Source organism: Salvelinus alpinus, chromosome 1, assembly GCF_045679555.1.
Source record: "Salvelinus alpinus chromosome 1, SLU_Salpinus.1, whole genome shotgun sequence".
NCBI classification, from domain to species: Eukaryota; Metazoa; Chordata; class Actinopteri; order Salmoniformes; family Salmonidae; genus Salvelinus; species Salvelinus alpinus.
The window spans coordinates 75,171,840-75,193,787 of NC_092086.1; the positions used below are offsets into that span (position 1 = coordinate 75,171,840).

Consider the following 21,948-nt stretch of genomic DNA (forward strand, 5'->3'; position numbering starts at 1 on the left):
TGTGGAGTGGTTGAAAAACTAGTTTTAAATGACTCCAACCTAAGTGTATGTGAACTTCCGACTTCAACTGTATTTATTAGACTTTTTAAAATGGCTTGGAGGCTGTGTGTGGAAGCAAGGAGATGCTAAATGTGTTTATGTTAATTAAATGGTCAATTACCGTGAGACCGACCGTTATTTGCTTGACAATCACCAGCCGGCAAAATTTTGTGACCGCCACAGCCCTAATCCTATGGGCATATTACAGAGTCATTGTAGACACCGACCACACACCCTTTGGCAGCCTCCTCGACAGGGTTCAGAGGTACAACATTCCAAAAGAACAACTCCGACATTCCATCATTCCACAGGAGGAGGCCTACGGAAACAGCAGCGGAGAATTGTGTACACGCATTCCAGCAGATCTCCCCCGTAGACAATAACCCTGTGTCTGTCAGCTGCTCAGCTCTGCATCAAAACACAGCACACAAATGAAGGGAGGGGCTCAAATGAACATGTGGAGGTTAGAGGAAGACAGGAAAGGAGTGAACCCATGACGTCAGCGGTAGAGAGAGGGGCGAGTTTTTACTCCTTTACTACAGCAAAACAGAGCAGTTACAGGAACTGCAGGGCTGTGGAGAGAGAGATGGGATCACGATGCATCCTGATGGCACCCTATTTCCTATATAGTGCACTAGTTTTAACTAGAGCCCGCATAGAACCCGCCAAGAAATCGCAATTTCTCTCTCTCCTCAATTTTGAGAATAGAAACCATCTCAAGATGGCTCTCCTCCCGGAGAAAATGATTCCTCAGCCAGTCAGCAGTCAGCCAAGAGACTTCTCTATTCACTGTGAGCCTCATAACTTCGAGGTGTGTGTGTGTTTATGCACACTGAGTATACCAAACATTAGGAAAATCTTCCCAATACTGAGTTGCACCCCCCCATCGGGGCATGGACTCAACCCACAGGGATGCTGGCCCATGTTGACTCCAATGCTTCCCACAGTTGTGTCAAGTTGGCTGGATGTCCTTTGAGTGGTGGATTATTCTTGATACACACGGGAAATGGTTGACCGTGAAAAATCAAGCAGCGTTGTAGTTCTTGACACAAACCAGCGCGCCTGGCACCTACTACCATACCCCGTTCAAATGCACTTAAATGCTTATGTCTTACCCATTCACCTTCTGAATGGCACACATACACAATCCACATCGCAAGGCTTACAAATCCTTCTTTAACTTGTCTCCTCCCCTTCATCTACACTGATTGGAGTGGATTTAACGTGACATCAATAAGGGATCAGTGTCAGCAGTTGATGTTACTCTTCAATAACACAGACCCGAAAGCAAATCAGGGGGAGAAACATAGGAAATATTCTTACAATAGCTTTCACCTGGATTCACCTGGTCAATCTATGTAATGGAAAGAGCAGGTGTTTTTAATGTTTTGTATAGTCCGTGTGTGTGTGTGTGTGTGAGTGTGTGCACTTTGCGTGTATTAGAGAGAGAAAGAGAGAAAGCATGTGTGTGTGTGTTGCAAATGCAAGTGTGTTTGCTGCCATGTGTTTGGGTTGTGCGCGTTCGACAGTATGCGTGTGAGTGGAGACTTGTTTCAGCGGCCCGGGGCTACCTAAGGTGAGAGAGAGTTCAGATTCCCTCTGACACATCTGTCCCCGAGGACTGAGCAACGAGCCAATTGGCTTCCTACTGCCGGGTCCATTCCTCCTACTGACCTGACCCCTCCCCTTCACTCCGTGATTAAATTTCCCCTAAGTACAGATTAATGATCAGCTCCCCTTCTTCCAATCTTAACTATTAGTGGATAAAACTTCATAGCAACTTTACAGCACTGCGCCTTTCACTACAAACAGCCTAGCCACTGGCCAACAACACATTAATTACAATATACTATGTACGTATCCAGATAAAGGACTTGCAGAAACAACAGTTTTAACATGACATGGTGGAACAGAGTAGGCCTTAGTCATTTTTACATTTTAGTCATTTAGCATATGCTCTTATACATTTTCATACTTTTTTTGTATTGGTCCCCCATGGGAATCAAACCCACAACTCTTGCATGCTCTACCAACTGAGCTACACGAGACATTAAACGATTAGTCATTAAACGATGAGAAATGGTATATCATTAAACAAAGAAATCAGCCATTTAGACACATTAAAACGGGAACAAGTGCCTTTCCACAGATATTGGAGCAGCTCCACATCTCTGTGGTGTGTTTTGTCTCACTGCCCTCTGGAGCCCGGCAGATCACACAGCAGCACCCGCACTCACAGATGGTGGAGCAGCAGATTTGCCCCGCACGACACAATACTAAGCCACAGTCCACAGTGTTCACCTGGAACATGTTCTGCAGGCCACAACGAAGTGGAACTGGACCTTTCAGGTAGAAATATGTTATGTAGAACAAACATGCCTCTGACAGGTAGAATAGGGATTCATGTCATTTCTATCTAAAATGTTCCACAATGTTTGCCTATTGAATATGGCCCTGATGCACTGAAGGATGTCTTCAGGTTCATGACCGTGTGGGGCATCATGTTTGATGTGACTTTCAGTCCTGTGGTGAGGACAGCATGAGCTCACACCAAACTACCAGACTACAACTCCCACAATGCCCTGCATTGCCAATGTGTCTGTTCACAGTGTCCAGTGCTAACCCAATGCAGTCATCTCTGAGTTGTCATTACATTTTTACAAGTCCTCTCTGTAGATTTGCTTTATGGTAGATGTGAAACAAACCACACAAAAAAAGCGGATTGTGACATTGAGACATTAAGCTAGACTAGTCTCGGTGCCTCTGCCCTAGGCCTTGCTGCATGACTCAGTGAGCTTTGGAGATCCCCATCAGCCTCAGGTAAACCAACTATAAAGACACATGCACAGCGTGGAGAGATAAAGTGGGATATAAATAAAACATTTGAAGAAAAAACAGCAAAGAAACAAATCCTCAACATCCCTGGGGTGTCTTCAAAGACAGAGACAGGGGAATTGTTCAGTTGGTCATAGCCGCGGGCATGTTGGTGCATCACTCTCTCTCGTTCTCCTCTATTGCTCTGCTCAGTCATTATTTTCTCTCGCTCCCTTCCTTGTGTTGTCGGTAAAGGCAGGGAGAGCCCAAGGGGTGATTGTGAAGCACATCCATGGTTTGATAAAGCCAGGAGGAGTGTAGTGGGTTATATCGCTGCAGATACAGTACTTGGCAATTGAAAACAACATTGAAAGTAGTTGATTTACCCCCAAATCTCTATCTAGCCCTTCCTGTCAGCTACATCGGTTAACTGTAGTATCTGCAAGTATAAGTAACTGCAAGTGTAGCTACCAGTGCACAGTGAAAGGGATAGATCTCAAATACAGATGCTTGCATTTTTTTACACTAAATCTAAGGCAAAAGATACAAGTCTATATGGATTCGGAGGCTTCATCAATCAACATCAACAATATAAAGATGACACTCATGCCAGTCCATCCTATCCTTCCAGAACAATAATGGGGTGTTACCAACCCAACACAAGGTGTGCATCCAAAATGGCACCCTATACCCCTAGCCCCAACATCCCCTTAAGGCTCTAGTCAAACGTAGTGTACTATGTAGGGATAGGGTGCCATTTCAGATGCACAAAGGTGGCAAGCCTACACAGGCCTAAATCATGGTTTTAAAGTCCTAAAGCAATGTGCATTGTCAATAAACCAACATATTTGGTTTTGTTAACGATTGTTCATCCTCTCTAAAGCAGCAGCAAATGACATCTACATTTTTCAAAATATGAATTGTTTGGACATGCAACAGGCTATTGGCTAGTGATCTGTTCCTTCAAAATGAAAATCACAACTACAATATTTGTGGTATTATTCTTATTATATTGTAGTGTTATTACAGTATCATTTGTATTATTCATGCTTATATTATGAATATTCGGCTTTTTATTATTATCACTGAGCAGTTTAGATTTGATCATAGGCCTATCGTACTTGCCTACTTTACAAAAGCATAATCACCACCGCAAATAGAGAAAAGTAATAACAAAACATTTCCCCGGCAGCTATTGCACGCATAGGTCTACAATGAATCAATGAATGTCAGCTCTTGTCCTATATCAAACTGAAAGATTGACTAGGATTCAGCTGATGTGAGAAAGTGAAATAAATAGTTTCCCCTATCTGTCCTCTCTATCATGTGGACGCGGTCCTGAAATAATTACAGCGCTCTGAAATGTACTTGTTTTTTTTATGTCACACATTCAACGTCCCGACACCATTTTGAGCAGCACGAACCTTTACCAACAGCCGAAATGCTGCTGCTGCATGAGTAGGAAAATTGTATAGCCGGGACCAGAGGTCGGCAGCAATTCCTTTGCACTCACTCTCAGTCCCTGTCATGTTTTACAATGCATCCTTTAGATCCAAAGCCGTTGCTACCGCGATAAGGCTACATTGTTGCACACATCAAACCGCAATGCTACACACAAACACTATTGTCTTGTTTTCTTTGCCCTTGGATCTATGGCGTGCAACGTGTAGCCTAGTCTATCCATCTGTAATATTTTCAACCATGCATGACCATTACATATATGCATAGCAAATCTAAATATTTACATTCTCAGGACACATCTGTCTAAAATATTAGATTACGTTATAATATCAAACTCACCAAATGTCAACGGGAATTTGTTATCGTGGAGCACCTTGCCTTTAATTCTATGCTGAGTTCGGTGTTGTCACTGTTTTCCCTTGATCAGTGCTGGCAGTTTTCTCCAAGGTTTACTTCGGTGGGTTCTCTAAGTAGCGTTTTGGTAACGTCGACATCCACACAAAGTGGGGGGATGGGAATATTGAGAGCGCAAAGGAGAGGTATCAGAGTGGCAGTAAAACCACCGAGTTTCTAAACCCAGAGGCGCAACATCGCGATACTTCCGGGAACGCTTGCGAAGCAGACCAAGCAGACCCGGCCGGTGTTTGGGGTTTGTGAAGTAATTTAGAGAAGTTATTTTCAAACTGACAAGCTTTCGTCAAAAACAACTTTATATTGAAGGAGAGCCTTGATTTGACGGTCTGCATATGCGCAGTTCAGCGCGAGACGACCGTTAGAACAGATGACTGTTTATGCGCATGATCTTAGCTAGCCAAGTCGCCAGAACATCGCCTACAAGCGTTATCTATTGGAAAATCAGTTTCTGTCTTCATATTGTACTGTCTTGGGTAAAACCTTGCAAACACAATGGGAGGAACTTTTTCTTATAGGTGATTGTCAAACAGAGACCAATTCGGAAGTCTCGCTACCAGAGAGGCTGGGGTGAGGAGCTATAGGAGGACGGGCTCATTGTAATGGCTGGAATGGAATAAATGTAAGGGTATCATCAAACATATGGAAACAACATGTTTGACTCCGTTCCATTTATTCCATTCCATTTAATTATCAGGTAGAACTGAAAACCAGCGGGCTTCGGGCCTCGTAGGCTAAGAGTTGAATACCTTTGCACTATAGAATGAGCATGACAATAGCAGGGAGTTTTTCCTATAAGAAATATTGGAGATTTGTGCCAGATGACTTTGCAAAACATACTTGGCATACCTGCCTTTTGAGCTCTGTTGTGTTTTCACCATTGCCGTGGCAATCATGAGTGATGGACATAATAGCACTATAATATGTTTTGTATGATTCCCACAAACAGTGGGAATCCCACTTTTTTTGATAGTTTGACTGAGTTTTATAGAATCAGACAAACATGGCAAGTCAACAGAAAACCAAATTCTAACCTGTTTTGTTATACCTTTATTTAACTAGGCAAGTCAGTTAGGAAAAAAATCTTATTTTCAATGACAGCCTAGGAACAGTGGGTTAACTGCCTTGCTCAGGGGCAGAACGACAGATTTTTATCTTGTGAGCTCAGGAATTCGATCTTGCAACCTTTTGGTTACCAGTCCAACGCTCTAACCACTAGGCTACCCTGCCGCCCCATTTATGCAACCAACCACATCCCAAATTCTGCTAGTACTTGCTTATTTCAACTAAAAAACAGATAAAGCAACGCCTCTCCCCTATTTGACCTAGATAGTTTGTGTGTATGTATTGATATGTAGGCTGTGTGTGCCTTTAAAAATTTTTTTTGATGTAGTTCTGTCCTTGAGCTGTTCTTGTCTGTTAATGTTCTGTATTATGTCATGTTTTGTGTGGACCCCAGGAAGAGTAGCTGCTGCTTTTGCAACAGCTAATGGGGATCCTAATAAAATACCCCAAAATACCAAACTTAACAAAAACTCAAAAGCCTCAGCCCCAGAAAGCTACCAGGAGGTTAATTAAAGGGACAGAATTTAGGGCCAAGCTTTACAGTGGCAACTGAAGATAAACACACCAGACAAAGAATCTATTAAGTTACCTTGACTAGTTTGGTGTAAGGGTTTGATGTGAGGTGAGCTAGCAGCAGGTACAGTTGAAGTCAGAAGTTTACATACACTTAGGTTGTAGTCATTAAAACTCGTTTTACAAACACTACACAAATTTCTTGTGAACAAACTATAGTTTTGGCAAGTCGGTTAGGACATCTACTTTGTGCATGACACAAGTCATTTTTCCAACAATTGTTTACAGACAGATAATTTCACATACAATTCACTGTATCACAATTCCAATGGGTCAGAAGTTTACATACACTAAGTTTAAAGTGCCTTTAAACAGATTGGAAAATTCCAGAAAATTATGTCGTGGCTTTAGAAGCTTCTGATAGGCTAATTGACATCATTTGAGTCAACTGGAGGTGTACCTGTGGATGTATTTCAAGGCCTACCTTCAAACTCAGTGCCTCTTTGCTTGACATCATGGGAAAATCAAAATAAATCAGCCAAGACCTCAGAAAACAATTGTTGACCTCCACAAGTCTGGTTCATTCTTGGGCGCTATTTCCAAATGCCTGAAGGTACCACGTTCATCTGTACAAACAATAGTACGCAAGTATAAACACCATGGGACCACACAGCCGTCATACCGCTCAGGAAGGAGGCGCGTTCTGTCTCCTAGAGATGAATGTACTTTGGTGCGAAAAGTGCAAATCAATCCCAGAACAACAGCAAAGGACCTTGTGAAGATGCTGGAGGAAACAGGTACAAAAGTATCTATATCCACAGTAAAACGAGCCCTATATCGACATAACCTGAAAGGCCGCTCAGCAAGGAAGAAGCCACTGCTCCAAAACCGCCATAACAAAGCTAGACTACGGTTTGCAACTGCACATGGGGACAAAGATTGTACTTTTTGGAGAAATGTCCTCTGGTCTGATGAAACAAAAATAGAACTGTTTGGCCATAATGACCATCGTTATGTTTGGAGGAAAAAGGGGGATGCTTGCAAGCCGAAGAACACCATCCCAACCGTGAAGCACGGGGGTGGCAGAATCATGTTGAGGGTGTGCTTTGCTGCAGGAGGGACTGGTGCACTTCACAAAATAGATGGCATCATGAGGTAGGAAAATTATGTGGATATATTGAATCAACATCTCAAGACATCAGTCAGGAAGTTAAAGCTTGGTCGCAAATGGGTCTTCCAAATGGACAATGACCACAAGCATACTTCCAAAGTTGTGGCAAAATGGCTTAAGGACAACAAAGTCAAGGTATTGGAGTGGCCATCATAAAGCACTGACCTCAATCCTATAGAAAATTTCTTGGCAAAACTGAAAAAGCTTGTGCGAGCAAGGAGGCCTACAAACCTGACTCAGTTACACCAGCTCTGTCAGGAGGAATGGGCCAAAATTCACCCAACTTATTGTGGGAAGCTTGTGGAAGGCTACCCGAAATGTTTGACCCAGGTTAAAGAATTGAATGGCAATGCTACCAAATACTAATTGAGTGTATGTAAACTTCTGACCCAATGGAAATGTGATGAATGAAATAAAAGCTGAAATGAATCATTCTCTCTACTATTATTCTGACATTTCACATTCTTAAAATAAAGTGGTGATCCTAACTGACCTAAGGCAGGGAATTTTAACTAGGATTAAATGTCAGGAATTGTAAAAAAAAAAATGAGTTGAAATGTATTTGGCTAAGGTGTATGTAAACTTCCAACTTCAACTGTAAGTGTTAATTTGCAGAGAGCACAGTCTTCTGAAATCTAATGACATTTGCAGACCCTGCAGTCTAATTCTGCTTTTATCACCACAAGTAATGTGATAGGCCTGTGCAGTTTACAGAATGACTTGACTTGAGCACTCTTTCCTAGAAGCCATATAATTGCTTGCTGTCATAATAATGTCATAATAGGTGACAGCTGATGTGGTATAATGTCAAATAGTTATTTTACAAGTTGGCTGGTGTTTTACCAAGCAAATTAGCTGAACCACACATTGGTTTGTGTCATCATGATTGTTGAGATAATTGTCAAGACACTAGCTGTCATGAATGTTATTGACATATGACATGCTTTATGTAGCCCCTTTGGACAGAGGGCTTTCCAAACAGCTGGAAGTCAGTGTTATTTCAGGCAGGCCAGTGGATTGGGTTAAAGAAGGCCTGTTATCTTAACAGGACAGGAAGTTGGTGGGCTGTGTCTAAAAACACTTACACTCTAAACATAGGGCTACTGTCACCAACATCTAGTACCATTGACCTCTGATTGAGTTATAGTCCCAGTATCCTACAATATCCTACAGAACACACTAGTAGAGAAATGCATTTGGTGGGCTATGATGAATGTTGAGGGACTGTCATGTTATGTAATTTAATGTCATGGAACTCAGTGGGTCACTGCTGACTTTGCTGACCATGATCGTTAATACAATAGTGTGTGGTAGGGGTAGGAATAGGACCATCTAGTGGCCACGGAGTGTACAGAGAGAATAAATAGAGTCCGGTTCAAGGTCAAACCCTGAGACAGGGGCCTCAGTTTGCTTTGGCAGGGTATGCTGACATACCCTAGCTCAAGAACAAAAAATGTAAAAGTAGACTACAAAAATGTAGACTAAAATCATTCCAATCCCGATTAAATCGCTCGGAGAGAAGCTGTCAGCCTGCGCCCCTTTCTCTCACTTTAAGAAAGCAGAGCTCAGAGACAGTGCCAGACAGTTTGCTTTGCTGGTCAGGCGTGTATTGCTTAGAATTTGACGCAGATGCTAAGCTACAGGACTGTTTTGCTAGCACAGACTGGAATATGTTCCGGGATTCTTATGATGGCATTCAGGAGTACACCACATCAGTCACTCTTCATCAATAAGTGTCACGACTTCCGCTGAAGTCGGCTTCTCTCCTTGTTCGGGCGGCGTTCGGCGATCGACGTCACCGGCTTTCTAGACATCGCCGCTCCATTTTTCATATGTCCATTTGTTTTGTCTTGTTCCATACACACCTGGTTTTCATTCCCCAATCAATCTACATGTATTTAGTCCTCTGTTCCTGTCACGCCCTGACCGTAGAGATCCTTTTATTCTCTATGTTTGTTTGGTCAGGGTGTGACTCGGGTGGGAAAGTCTATGCTTTCTGGTTCTTTGTTTTTGGCCGGGTATGATTCTCAATCAGGGACAGCTGTCTATCGTTGTCTCTGATTGGGAATCATACTTAGGCAGCCTTTTTTCCTTTTCTCATTTGTGGGTTGTTGTCTTCGTGTATGCATGTATAGCCTTACGGAGCTTCACGTTCGTTTTTGTTGTTTATTGTTTTGTTGGCGTCATTAAAAGAATTAAGAAAAAATGTACACACCACACTGCACCTTGGTCCGGTCATTTTCAAGACGACGCTCGTGACAGAACATCCCACCACAAACGGACCAAGCAGCGTGGCCGGGAGGAGCAGACAGAGTGGATATGGGAAGACATTCTGGAAGGAAAGGGATCTGTTATGAATTTTATGAATAATGACTAAATGATGTATACATTTAACGTAGAACTATAACTAACAGAATTCTACCCTGTCATTGTATGATTGTATGAAATTTATTAGAATCCTACATCTATAAATCTGATGTGTGTAGTTTTAGTCAGAATTAGGACAAGGACTTTTTGTTCCTTTTTAGTATGTAAGCAGGGTGCAAGTGTGAGACAATGTATGAGATAAGAGGAGCTATCGACAGACAAGATTCACTAATGTGTTCCTTTCGGGACATTCTGTCCCCACCCAGGGAGGGGAGAGACCTTGGGCTTGTAGTAGATTGAATAACAGGTGGCAGACAATGTATGAGAAGAAGACTTGTGAACTATATTGTCATTGTTTCTGAGAGGAGGAGGGACATTTATGATGAAATGTGAGGTATATAGACCAATGTACAGGAAATGATAAGGAGCGCTCTCGTAAATAAACTTTGCTGACTATTGTAGCTGGGCCTCCGTCTGATGCATTTCAACCAGTTTCCTACAAATGCTGGGTTTCAAGCTGAGTAGTTAATTGAATTGAGTTTATGAATATTGAGAATATAATTCTCATAACAGGATCCTGGATGTGGGAGGAGATCCTGGCTGGAAAGGATTGCCTGCTGTGGAAGCAGGTGGAAGCAGCGAGGGAGGCGGAAGCAGAGAGAAAAGGGGACCAGCGTTACACAGGGTCACGGCTGGCAAGGAAGACCGGGAAGCCAATCCCCCCCAAAACATTTGGGGGGCACACGGGGCGGTTGGCGGAGCTAACTCCCCGTGCTCACGGTAGGGAGCGTGGTACTGGTCAGGCACCATGTTATGCGGTGAAGCGCATGGTGTCTCCAGTGCGCATTCACAGCCCGGTGTGCTCTGAGCCAGCTCTCCGCATGTGTCATGCTAGAGGGGGCATCCAGCCAGGACGGATTGTGCCAGCACAGCGCTCCTGGTCTCCGGTGCGCCTCTTCGGTCCAGGGTATCCTGCGCCGGCTCTGCGCACTGTGTCTCCGGTGTGCTATCACAGCCCAGTGCGTTCTGTGCCTGCGCTCTGCACATGCCGGGCCAAAGTGGGCATTCAGCCAGGACGAGTGGTGCCAGCTTTAAGCACCAGATCTCCAGTGCTCCCCCACAGCCCGGTTCGACCTGTGCCTGCTCCATGGACCAGGCCTCCAGTATGTCTCCCCAGCCTGGTGAGTCCTGTGCCTGCTCCCAGAACCAAGCCTCCAGTAGGTCTCCCCAGCCTGGTGAGTCCGGAGCCTGCAGCGACAGTCTCCAGTCCGGAGCCTGCAGCGACGGTCTCCGGTCCGGAGCCTCCAGCGACGGTCTCCTGTACGGAGCCTGCGGAGAGGGTTCCCAGTCCGGGGCCTGCAGCGAGGGTCCCCAGTCCGGGGCCTGCGGCAAGGGTCCCCAGTCCGGGGCCTGCGGCGAGGGTTCCCAGTCCGGGGCCTGCGGAGAGGGTCCCCAGTCCGGGATTGGCGACGAGGGTCCCCGCAACAGAGGCGCCACCAAACTGGGGGGAGCCAGAGGTGGAGCGGGGTCTGCGTCCCGCACCGGAGCCGCCACCAAGATAGATGCTCACCCGGACCCTCCCCTATAGTGTCAGGTTTGCGGCCGGAGTCCGCACCTTTGGGGGGGGGTACTGTCACGTCCTGACCGTAGAGATCCTTTTATTCTCTATGTTTGTTTGGTCAGGGTGTGACTCGGGTGGGAAAGTCTATGCTTTCTGGTTCTTTGTTTTTGGCCGGTATGATTCTCAACCAGGGACAGCTGTCTATCGTTGTCTCTGATTGGGAATCATACTTCGGCAGCCTTTTTTCCTTTTCTCATTTGTGGGTTGTTGTCTTCGTGTATGCATGTATAGCCTTACGGAGCTTCACGTTCGTTTTTGTTGTTTATTGTTTTGTTGGCGACATTAAAAAAATTAAGAAAAAATGTACGCTGACCACACTGCACCTTGGTCCGGTCATTTTCAAGACGACGCTCGTGACAGTTCCCCATCATGTCTGTGTGTGTAATTGTTAATTGTTAATGGTGTATGTTCATGCGCAATACTTTTATAGTTTATGTTCCGTGTTTTTGGGCACTTATGTCATTTTTTGTGCCTATTGTTGAACGGAATAAAAGTGCGCCTGTTTACTCTACTCTGCTCTCCTGCACCTGACTTCGCCTCCCTTACACCACCGTAACAATAAGTGCATCAATGACATCGTCTGTACAGTGACAGTTCGTACATACCCCAAGCAGAAGCCATGGATTAGAGGCAACATCCGCACAAAGCTATTGAATCGTACTACACTGGCTCCATCGCTCGTCGGATGTTGCAGGGCTTGCAAACTATTACAGACTACAAAGGGAAGCACAGCCGTGAGCTGTCCAGTGATACGAGCCTACCAGACAAGCTAAATTACTTATATGCTCGCTTTGAGGCAAGCAACACTGAAGCATGCATGAGAGCATCAGCTGTTCCGAACGACTGTGTGATCACGCTCTCCGTAGCCGATGTGAGTAAGACCTTTAAGCAGGTCAACATTCACAAGGCCGCAGGGCCAGACGGATTACCAGGACGTGTACTCCGAGCATGCGCTGACCAACTGGCAAGTGTCTTCACTGACATTTTCAACCTGTTCCTGACTGAGTCTGTAATGGCAACATGTTTCAAGCAGACCAGCATAGTCCCTGTGCCCAAGAACACTAAGGTAACCTGCCTAAATGACAACCGACCCGTAGCACTCATGTCTGTAGCCATTAAGTGCTTTGAAAGGCTGGTCATGGCTCACATCAACACCAGTATCCCGGAAACCCTTGACCCATTCAAAATTGCATACAACAGATCAGATCCATAGATGATGCTATCTCTAATGCACTCCACACTGCCCTTTCCCACCTGGACAAAATGAATACCATCGTGAAAATGCTATTCATTGACTACAGCTCAGCATTCAACACCATAGTGCCCTCAAAGTTAATCACTAAGCTAAGGACCCTGGGACTAAACACCTACCTCTGCATCTGGATCTGAATTACACATCTGCCACACTGATCCTCAACACGAGGGCCCCTCAGGTGAGCGTGCTCTGTCCCCTCCTGTACTCCCTGTTCATCCATGACTGCAGGCCAGGCACCACTCCAACATCATCATTAAGTTTGCCGATGACACAACAGTGGTAGGCCTGATCACCGACAACAATGAGATAGCCTAAAGGGAGGAGGTCAGAGACCTGGCCGTGTGGTGCCAGGTTAACAACCTCTCCCTCAACATGATCAAGACAAATGAGATGATTGTGGACTACAGGAAAAGGAGGACTGAGCACGCCCCCATTCTCATTGACGGGGCTGTAGTGGAGCAGGTAGAGAGCTTCAAGTTCCTTGGTGCCCACATCACCAACAAACTATCATGATCCCAAAACACCAAGAAAGTCATGAAGAGGGCATGACAAAGCCTATTCCCCCTCAGGAGACTGATAAGATTTGGCATTGGTACTCAGATCCTCAAAAAGTTCTACAGCTGCACCATCGAGAGCATCTTGACTGGTTGCATCACTGCCGGTACGGCAACTGCTCAGCCTCCAACCGCAAGGCACTACAGAGGGTAGTGCATACGGACCAGTACATCACTGGGGCCAAGCTGCCTGCCATCCAGGACCTCTATACTAGCCGGTGTCAGAGGAAGGCCCTGAAAATTGTCAACATACAGTTGAAGTCGGAAGTGTACATACACTTAGGTTGGAGTCATTAAAACTTGTTTTTAAACCACTCCACAAATTTCTTGTTAACAAACTATAGTTTTGGCAAGTCAGTTAGGACATCTACTTTGTGCATGACACAAGTCATTTTTCCAACAATTGTTTACAGTGTCACGGCCGTCAAAAGAACTGGACCAAAGCGCAGCGTGGTGAGTGTACATTCACTGTATCACAATTCCAGTGGGTCACAAGTTTACATACACTAAGTTGACTGTGCCTTTAAACAGCTTGGAAAATTCCTAAAAATTATGTCATGGCTTTAGAAGCTTCTGATAGGCTAATTGACATCATTTGAGTCAATTGGAGTTGTAGCTGTGGATGTATTTCAAGGCCTACCTTCAAACTCAGTGCCTCTTTGCTTGACATCATAGGAAAATCAAAAGAAATCAGCCAAGACCTCAGAAAAAAAATTGTAGACCTCCACAAGTCTGGTTCATCCTTGGGAGCAATTTCAAAACGCCTGAAGGTACCACGTTCATTTGTACAAACAATAGTACGCAAGTATAAACACCATGGGACCACGCAGCCGTCATACCGCTCAGGAAGGGTACGCGTTATATTTCCTAGAGATAAACGTACTTTGGTGCGAAAAGTGCAAATCAATCCAAGAACAACAGCAAAGGACCTTGTGAAGATGCTGGAGGAAACGGGTAGAGAAGTATCTATATCCACAGTAAAACGAGTCCTATATCGACATAACCTGAAAGGCCGCTCAGCAAGGAAGAAGCCACTGCTCCAAAACCGCCATAACAAAGCCAGACTACGGTTTGCAACTGTACATGGGGACAAAGATTGTACTTTTTGGAGAAATGTCCTCTGGTCTGATGAAACAAAAATAGAACTGTTTGGCCATAATGACCATCGTTATGTTTGGAGGAAAAAGGGGGACGTTCGCAAGCCGAAGAATACCATCCCAACCGTGAAGCACGGGGGTGGCAGCATCATGTGTAGGGGTGCTTTGCTGCAGGAGGGACTGGTGCACTTCACAAAATAGATGGCATCATGGGGTAGGAAAATGATGTGGATATATTGAAGCAACATCTCAAGACATCAGTCAGGAAGTTAAAGCTTGTACACAAATGGGTCTTCCAAATGGACAATTACCCCAATCATACTTACAACGTTGTGGCAAAATGGCTTAAGGACAACAAAGTCAAGGTATTGGAGTGGCCATCACAAAACCCTGACATCAATCCCATAGAAAATTTGTGAGCAGAACTGAAAAAGGGTGTGCAAGCAAGGAGGCCTCAGTTACACCAGCTCAGTCAGGAGGAATGGGCCAAAATTCACCCAATTTATTGTGGGAAGCTTGTGGAAGGCTACCCAAAACGTTTGACCCAAGTTTAACAATTTAAAGGCAATGCTACCAAATACTAATCGTGTGTATGTAAACTTCTGACCCACTGGGAATGTGATGAATTAAATAAAAGCTGAAATAAATCATTCTCTCTACTATTTTTCTGACATTTCACATTCTTAATACAAAGTGTGATCCTAACTGACCTAAGGCAGGGAATTTTTATTAGGATTACAAGACTGAGTTGAAATGTATTTGGCTAAGGTGTATGTAAACTTCCGACTTCAACTGTAGACTGTTCTCTCTGCTACCGCACTGCAAGCATTACCGGAGCGCCAAGTCTAGGTCCAAAAGGCTTCTTAACAGCTTCTACCCCCAAGCCATAAGACTCCTGAACAACCCCCCTACACCCTCTTTTACGCTGCTGCTTCTCCTTGGATATTATCTATGCATAGTCACTTTAGTTCTACCTCATGTACATATTACCTCAATTACCTCGACTAACCTGTGCCCTCGCACATTGACTATGTACTGGTGACCCCTGTATATAGCCTTGCTACTGTTATTTTACTGCTGCTCTTCTATTTTTATTTCTTACTTATCTATTTTCTACCTAACACATATTTTTCTTAAAATTGCATTGTTGGTTAAAGGGCTTGTAAGTAAGCAATTTGATTTGATATGTGCTTGTTTTTGCTGTTCTCCAAATAGCATTTTAGAGTTTTTAAATAGTGTAGGAATGTAATAAATGAGCTTCAACTTCCAGAATATTCCCTGCAGTAAATGAACTTCAACTTCCCAAAATTCCCAGTTCCACCATGGCAGGGATGGACTATGTTATAAAGGCATTCGTTGTGAAATATTACAGTATGATTAGTAATAATGCATCTATAAATACCTAATGTATGTATACTTCTATAAATACAGTTATTGATATTGTTTCGTACTTCTGTAAATACAGTTATTGATATTGTTTTGCAATTTCTAATTGTCTGTATCCAGATCATTCTAACCATCTCAAACTCAAACCCTCTATATAATGCACTGACCTGAGGCAGTGTCCATGATACAGGCAACAGAAATGAGGTCATCATTATACCTCCATGGGATTGGCTCACTTGGAGGGAATAGACAGTCTTCTAGTAAGGTTTAAAATAGAGCCAAGGTGATTCCCTACTGAATCAATCTGATACGCCTTAGCATTTCCACTGGGTTCACGTCATATAATTGGCATCATGACTTCTTTCTCAGCAGACCCACATTTCTGCTTGTGAAAATACTTGAACAGCTTTCATAATGATATTACAACAGTGACTCAAGAATACTCGGGTCACAAGTGCATCTGAGCTTAAACAGGAAGCAGAAACGGACTGGCCATAGGGCAGTTTGAGAAAATGCCAGATGGGCTGGTCAAACTTTAGCCCAGTGGTCTGGTCAAAAAAAAAGTTCTCACCAGTGACCCAAAGAAACTGTAACAGTTATCTAATTCATGCAGGGATTAAGGTGTGTTAGTGTGGTATGCCTTTTTCACTACACACTATCAACATATGCAGTAGTCTAATAACCCTAGTTCCTAAAGGCAGATGAGATGATACATAAAATATAAATAGAGGCAAAGCAGAGTAAATAGAGGAGGAAGAAGAGGAGGTGGAGGAGACAGGAAGTGAGAACATTCCAGTCCGAGAGGGAAGAAGTAGATGAGTCAGGAGAAAAGGTGTGGCCAATCCAGGCCCCCTAATCCCAAATTATCTAGTTCAGCCCCCGTCTCCGCCTCTCACTCTCAGATTAGACGTGTGGGCCAGAAGCAAAATAAAGGCACCGTACGTCCCTCTGTCTCTCTGCAGACAGCTCCTCAACCAAGAACAAACTCTCAACATACACAGAACAAACACTCCTGTCACAAACATATTATTTGGGGTGAGGAATTGTGTTGTGGACAGCTCACTGACCGTACCCATGGCTCTACTGAAGTCAGGCTGGCTCTGGAGACAGAGTGAGTACTGTAGCTTCAATGTCTCTCGAATAATGTCATGTTGTAGTCTAACCTAGTGTCTACATGTTTTGGTCTTGGATACAGCCTTAGCCATTACAGGTACTATCTTTACCAAGTGTAGACCTCAATGGCTAAACAAAGCATAAGAAGTTGTGTGGGGCACTAGTATAAGAGTGATATCAGCACTATATAATACACTTTGAAAGACAGGTTAAGTGGCATGTGAGGTCTGTAGAAATCTTTTATCCCATCCGCAGTCCATGCCACTCGCTCCAAAAACTGTTCTCCCATGTTCTTAAGACTGTTGATGCCATCAAGATCGATTGATTTGGATTTTTAAATAAGATCAGAATCATTCTAGAAGGTGAATGTTACGATTGTTATGAAATTCCAATCCTCACTCTACTTGTACAGCCTGGCCATAATCTAATGAGCGTTAGCGAATCAGTGACTCACACAGACAGGCCACAAGCCAACCACTGGGGATTGAACCACCGGAGAAAAACAACAACTGATTTAAAGCTTCACCCATATAAATAAAAAACACTTCAAATGGCTGTAGGTCTACCCACTACAGAATCATTGACTAAAATGGGTATGTGCTGAATTGAGACAGAATCTGGCTGACGGTGCATTTCAGTTAATGTGAATAAATGAAATAGCTGGAGCATTTCAGTATGTGGATAAACTAAATAAAAGTATACACAGTTGTCAAAGTCGACCTGACCGATTGGAAAACTAGACATCATAAACTAACCCCAACTCTACTCCACTTCACACTCCATCTCCCCCCTCCCTCTCTCCTTTCCTTCCTCCATCTCTTCCTTACTTACTTCCGTCAGCCTCTATCCTAAAACACTGGAAGCTGAATTGGTGTGACCTGTGGATCGATGGAACCCTGGCCTTCTACAAGACGGACAGTAGGCGAGAATTTGAGCACCGAGTGGGCCTCAAGACCAGCTGTGTGAGCGTCAAGTCTGGCCTGGAGTGTGCAGGTGAGGAGGGAGTGTATGGAAAGATTGGGGTGTTCAACAGACAATGGATGCGTCCGAAATGACAACCTATTCCCTGGGCTTATAGCGCACTACTTTTGACCAGAGTTTCTTGAGACGTGCTGTATTCTTTATTACAGAAAGAACGTGGAGTCCAAATATCTTTATTGACCTACAAAAGATTGTGCCTTTGCTGTGGACCCAAATAAAGCATTGAAATGTACGGTGTCCATATTAGACTGACACAACACCAGTTTATACTGAGGCTGTCCAAATATGGACACCCTAATAATGTGTGTGTAAATGTGTGTATGTGTGTGTAACCCTAGCTGTCTCTGTTGTTGTGCAGGTCTCTCTCCCCCAGAGAACCACCCCAGGGAAAACCTGGTGGTGGTGCAGCTTGGAGACAGTACCACAGTGATGCTGTGTGCCAACAGTGAGGACGAGGCACTGTGAGTCTATACCCTTTCTCTTTCCCTCACACACACACACACACACACACTCCCTCGGTTTTACAGTACACATTCTTTCTCTCTCACTCTCTAATTCTCCCTTTCTTTCTAATTTTCTCATTCTGTTTTTACAGAGCGTGGAAATTGACAATTCTAGAGGTGAGACGAAACCCAGTAAGTAACCCAGTATATTTCTACAACGTGCACCACTGAGTACTGTATCAATATATCCCATATCCATATACCCATATCATACAGTATATGATCAATGCTTATTGGGATGCTCAGAGGACATTCTTGTTTTATCCCTAGCCTTATCTTATCTTCTTATCCTTTCCAGTTTGTGTATGACCCATATAACGACTCCTACCCGTCCGTCCCAATGGACGGCCACAACACCATCTACCTGGCTCCTGGATCAGGTACAGACAACACACCCGAGCTCTGGGTCATATTCATTACTGCACACCGTAGCAAAACTTTTTGCAATAAAAAACAAAAAATTGCTTATCACAAGTTCAGGTAGTCCCTCCCCGTTTCAGTCCGTTTTCTTCCGTTTGGTGCCTAGTGAATATGACTGATGTCAGCAAGTAAACAGTGTGAATCTAGCAATCCTTTCCAAGACTCCCTGAAATCAGTTGTTGAGAAAACTATCCTGGTTATATCAAATCTGAAAATTCTGATAAAACACACTCATATATTCACCTATGCTCCTGTATACAGTAGTACACCATATATTCAGCCTCCTGTCTCACCCTCCATCTCTCTCAGGTACCCACCACATACTGATCCAGAGAGACCCATACGATGGCATAGGAGAACAGGTGGCACTGGGGCTACTGGCGGGCATGGCGGCAGGTGCTGCTATGCGCTCCTTTCTCTGGATGCCCTTCTTTTTCTGCTGATATAGAAGGCCTCTATAAGCAGGGAGGCACGGCTGGGAAATGCCCAGGCTCATATATGTAGGAGTGCTGCTGTAGGCATCACTCCTAAAAGTCTTCTTTCTTGTCATACTTGAGTAAAAGTAAAGATACCTTAAAATAAAAGGGCTCAAGTAAAAGTGAAAGTCACCCAGGAAAATACTACTTGAGTAAAAGTTTTAAAGTATTTGGTTTTAAATATAGTTAAGTATCAAAAGTAAAAGTATAAATTATTTCAAATTCCTTATATTAAGCAAACCAGTCACACTCCAAAAAATAAATAGTAAAGTACAGGTACTCCAACACACTACTTAAGTAGTACTTTAAAGTATTTTTACTTAAGTACTTTAGACCGTTGCAGAATATGAGTGCACGTGTGTGTGTTTGTGTCTCTGTGTGTGTGTGTATCATCATTTGTTGTACATTTGTCCTTAATGACATAGGCTAAATTCACACAGCATATTTAGTATGAATCTACAGTACCAGTCAAAAGTTTGGACACACCTACTCATTCAAGGTTTTTACTTTATTTTTACTATTTTCTACATTGTAGAATAATAACGAAGACATCAAAACTATGAAATAACACAAATGGAATCATGTAGTAATCAAAAAATGTTAAACAAATCAAAATATATTTTATATTTGAGATTCTTCAAAGTAGCCACCCTTTGCCTTGATGACAGCTTTGCACACACTTTGCATTCTCTCAACTAGCTTCATGAGGTAGTCACCTGGAATGCCTTTCAATTAACAAGTATGCCTTGTTAAAAGTTAATTTGTGGAATTTCTTTCCTTCTTAATGCGTTTGAACCAATCAGTTGTGTTGTGACAAGGTAGGGGTGGTATCCAGAAGGAAGCCCTATTTGGTAAAAGACCAAGTCCATATTATGGCAAGAACAGCTCAAATAAGCAAAGAGAAACGACAGTCCATCATTACTTTAAGACATGAAGGTCAGTTAATGGCGAAAAGTTTCTTCAAGTTTCTTCAAGTGCAATCGCAAAAACCATCAAGCGCTATGTTGAAACTGGCTCTCTCATGAGGACCGCCACAGGAAAGGAAGACCCAGAGTTACCTCTGCTGCAGAGGATACGTTCATTAGAGTTAACTGCACCTCAGATTGCAGCCCAAATAAATGCTTCACAGAGTTCAACTAACAGACACATCTCAACATCAACTGTTCAGAGAAGACTGCGAGAATCAGGCCTTCGTGGTCAAATTGCTTAGAAGAAACCACTACTAAACGACACCAATAAGAAGAAGAGACTTATTTGGGCCAAGAAACACAAGCAATGGACATTAGACCGGTGGAAATCTGTCCTTTAGTCTAAATCCAAATTTGAGATTTTGGTTACAACCGCCATGTCTTTATGAGACACAGTTTAGGTGAACGGATGATCTCTGCATGTGTGGTTCCCACCGTGAAGCACTGAGGAGGTGTGATGGTGTCGGGGTGCTTGCTGGTGACACTGTCTGTGATTTATTTAGAATTCAATGCACACTTAACCAGCATGGCTACCACAGCATTCTGCAGTGATACGCCATCCCATCTGGTTTGTGCTTAGTGGGACTAACATTTGTTTTTCAACAGGACAATGACCCAAAACACACCTCCAGGCTGCGTAAGGGCTATTTGACCATCAGATGACCTGACCTCAACCCAATTGAGATGGTTTGGGATGACTTGGACCGCAGAGCGAAGGGAAAGCAGCCAACAAGTGCTCAGCATATGTGGGAACTCCTTCAAGACTGTTGGAAAAACATTCCTCATGAGGCTGGTTGAGAGAATGCCAAGAGTGTGCAAACGTGTCATCAAGGCAAAGGGTGGCTACTTTGAAGAATCAAAAATATTCAAAATATTTTTATTTATTAACACTTTTTTGGTTACTACTGTACATGATTCCATGTGTGCTATTTCATAGTTATGATGTCTTCACTATTATTCCACAATGTAGAAAATAGTAAAACATAAGGAAAAACCCTTGAATGAGTAGGTGTGTCCAAACTTTTGACTGGTACTCTACATGAAACGCATGCGGTATGCAACATACATGAAAAACATAAACGAGCCGACCTGCATATTCAGCTGCTTGAGGTTAATGGCACTTTTTACTTGAAACATCGAGGTGCAAAAGCTGATTACATTTATTAACCTTAGATCCTGTACTTCATTTCAGGTACAGTTGTCCATTCACTATGTTTGAGTGCAATGCTGTTGTTATTTTCAAATTGAATAAAATAGTTTCAAAACCATGGCTATGAAAATGTATATAAGATGACAGAATACTTACTTGCATAATCGTAATTCCTATGTGGAATATAAGGCTTTCATGAGAGTGCATCACTGTTGCCTATATTCAGCCTGTCTGGTGATGGTGTTCCACAGTCCTTCATCTTCTTGGCTTTTCCTCCGTGTCTCTTTAGGGTAGCAACAGTTTCTTTTATGATATAAAGCATAGAGAAATATGTATCAAATACACTCCCCTACTTATATATTTGGACAGTGAAGTTAAAAAGTTTAATTTGTCTCTATATTCCAGCATTTTGGATTTCAGATCAAATGTTTTATATGAGGTGACAGTACAGAATGTCACCTTTTATTTGAGGGTATTTTCATATATATCTGTTTTACAGTTTAGAAATGAATGCACTTTATGTATCTCGTCCCCCGCATTTGAAGGTGTCATAAGTATTTGAAGAAAGTGCATTAAATGTAGT

At 43.3% G+C, this 21,948-nt stretch overlaps 1 protein-coding gene across 3 annotated transcripts in view; it reads right to left on the bottom strand.

The window, feature by feature from the left end:
- The window catches only part of LOC139549437 (protein FAM168A-like), a 56,118-nt gene extending 51,094 nt beyond the window's left edge, over positions 1–5,024 (bottom strand). The window contains exon 1 of one of the 3 annotated variants that reach the window (XM_071360145.1): positions 4,654–5,024. The gene's annotated coding sequence lies outside the window, so the exon portion shown is untranslated. The remainder of the gene's footprint in view (positions 1–4,653) is intronic. The other 2 variants (XM_071359978.1, XM_071360061.1) reach the window with 2 other exon arrangements.
- Positions 5,025–21,948: the final 16,924 nt, after the last annotated feature.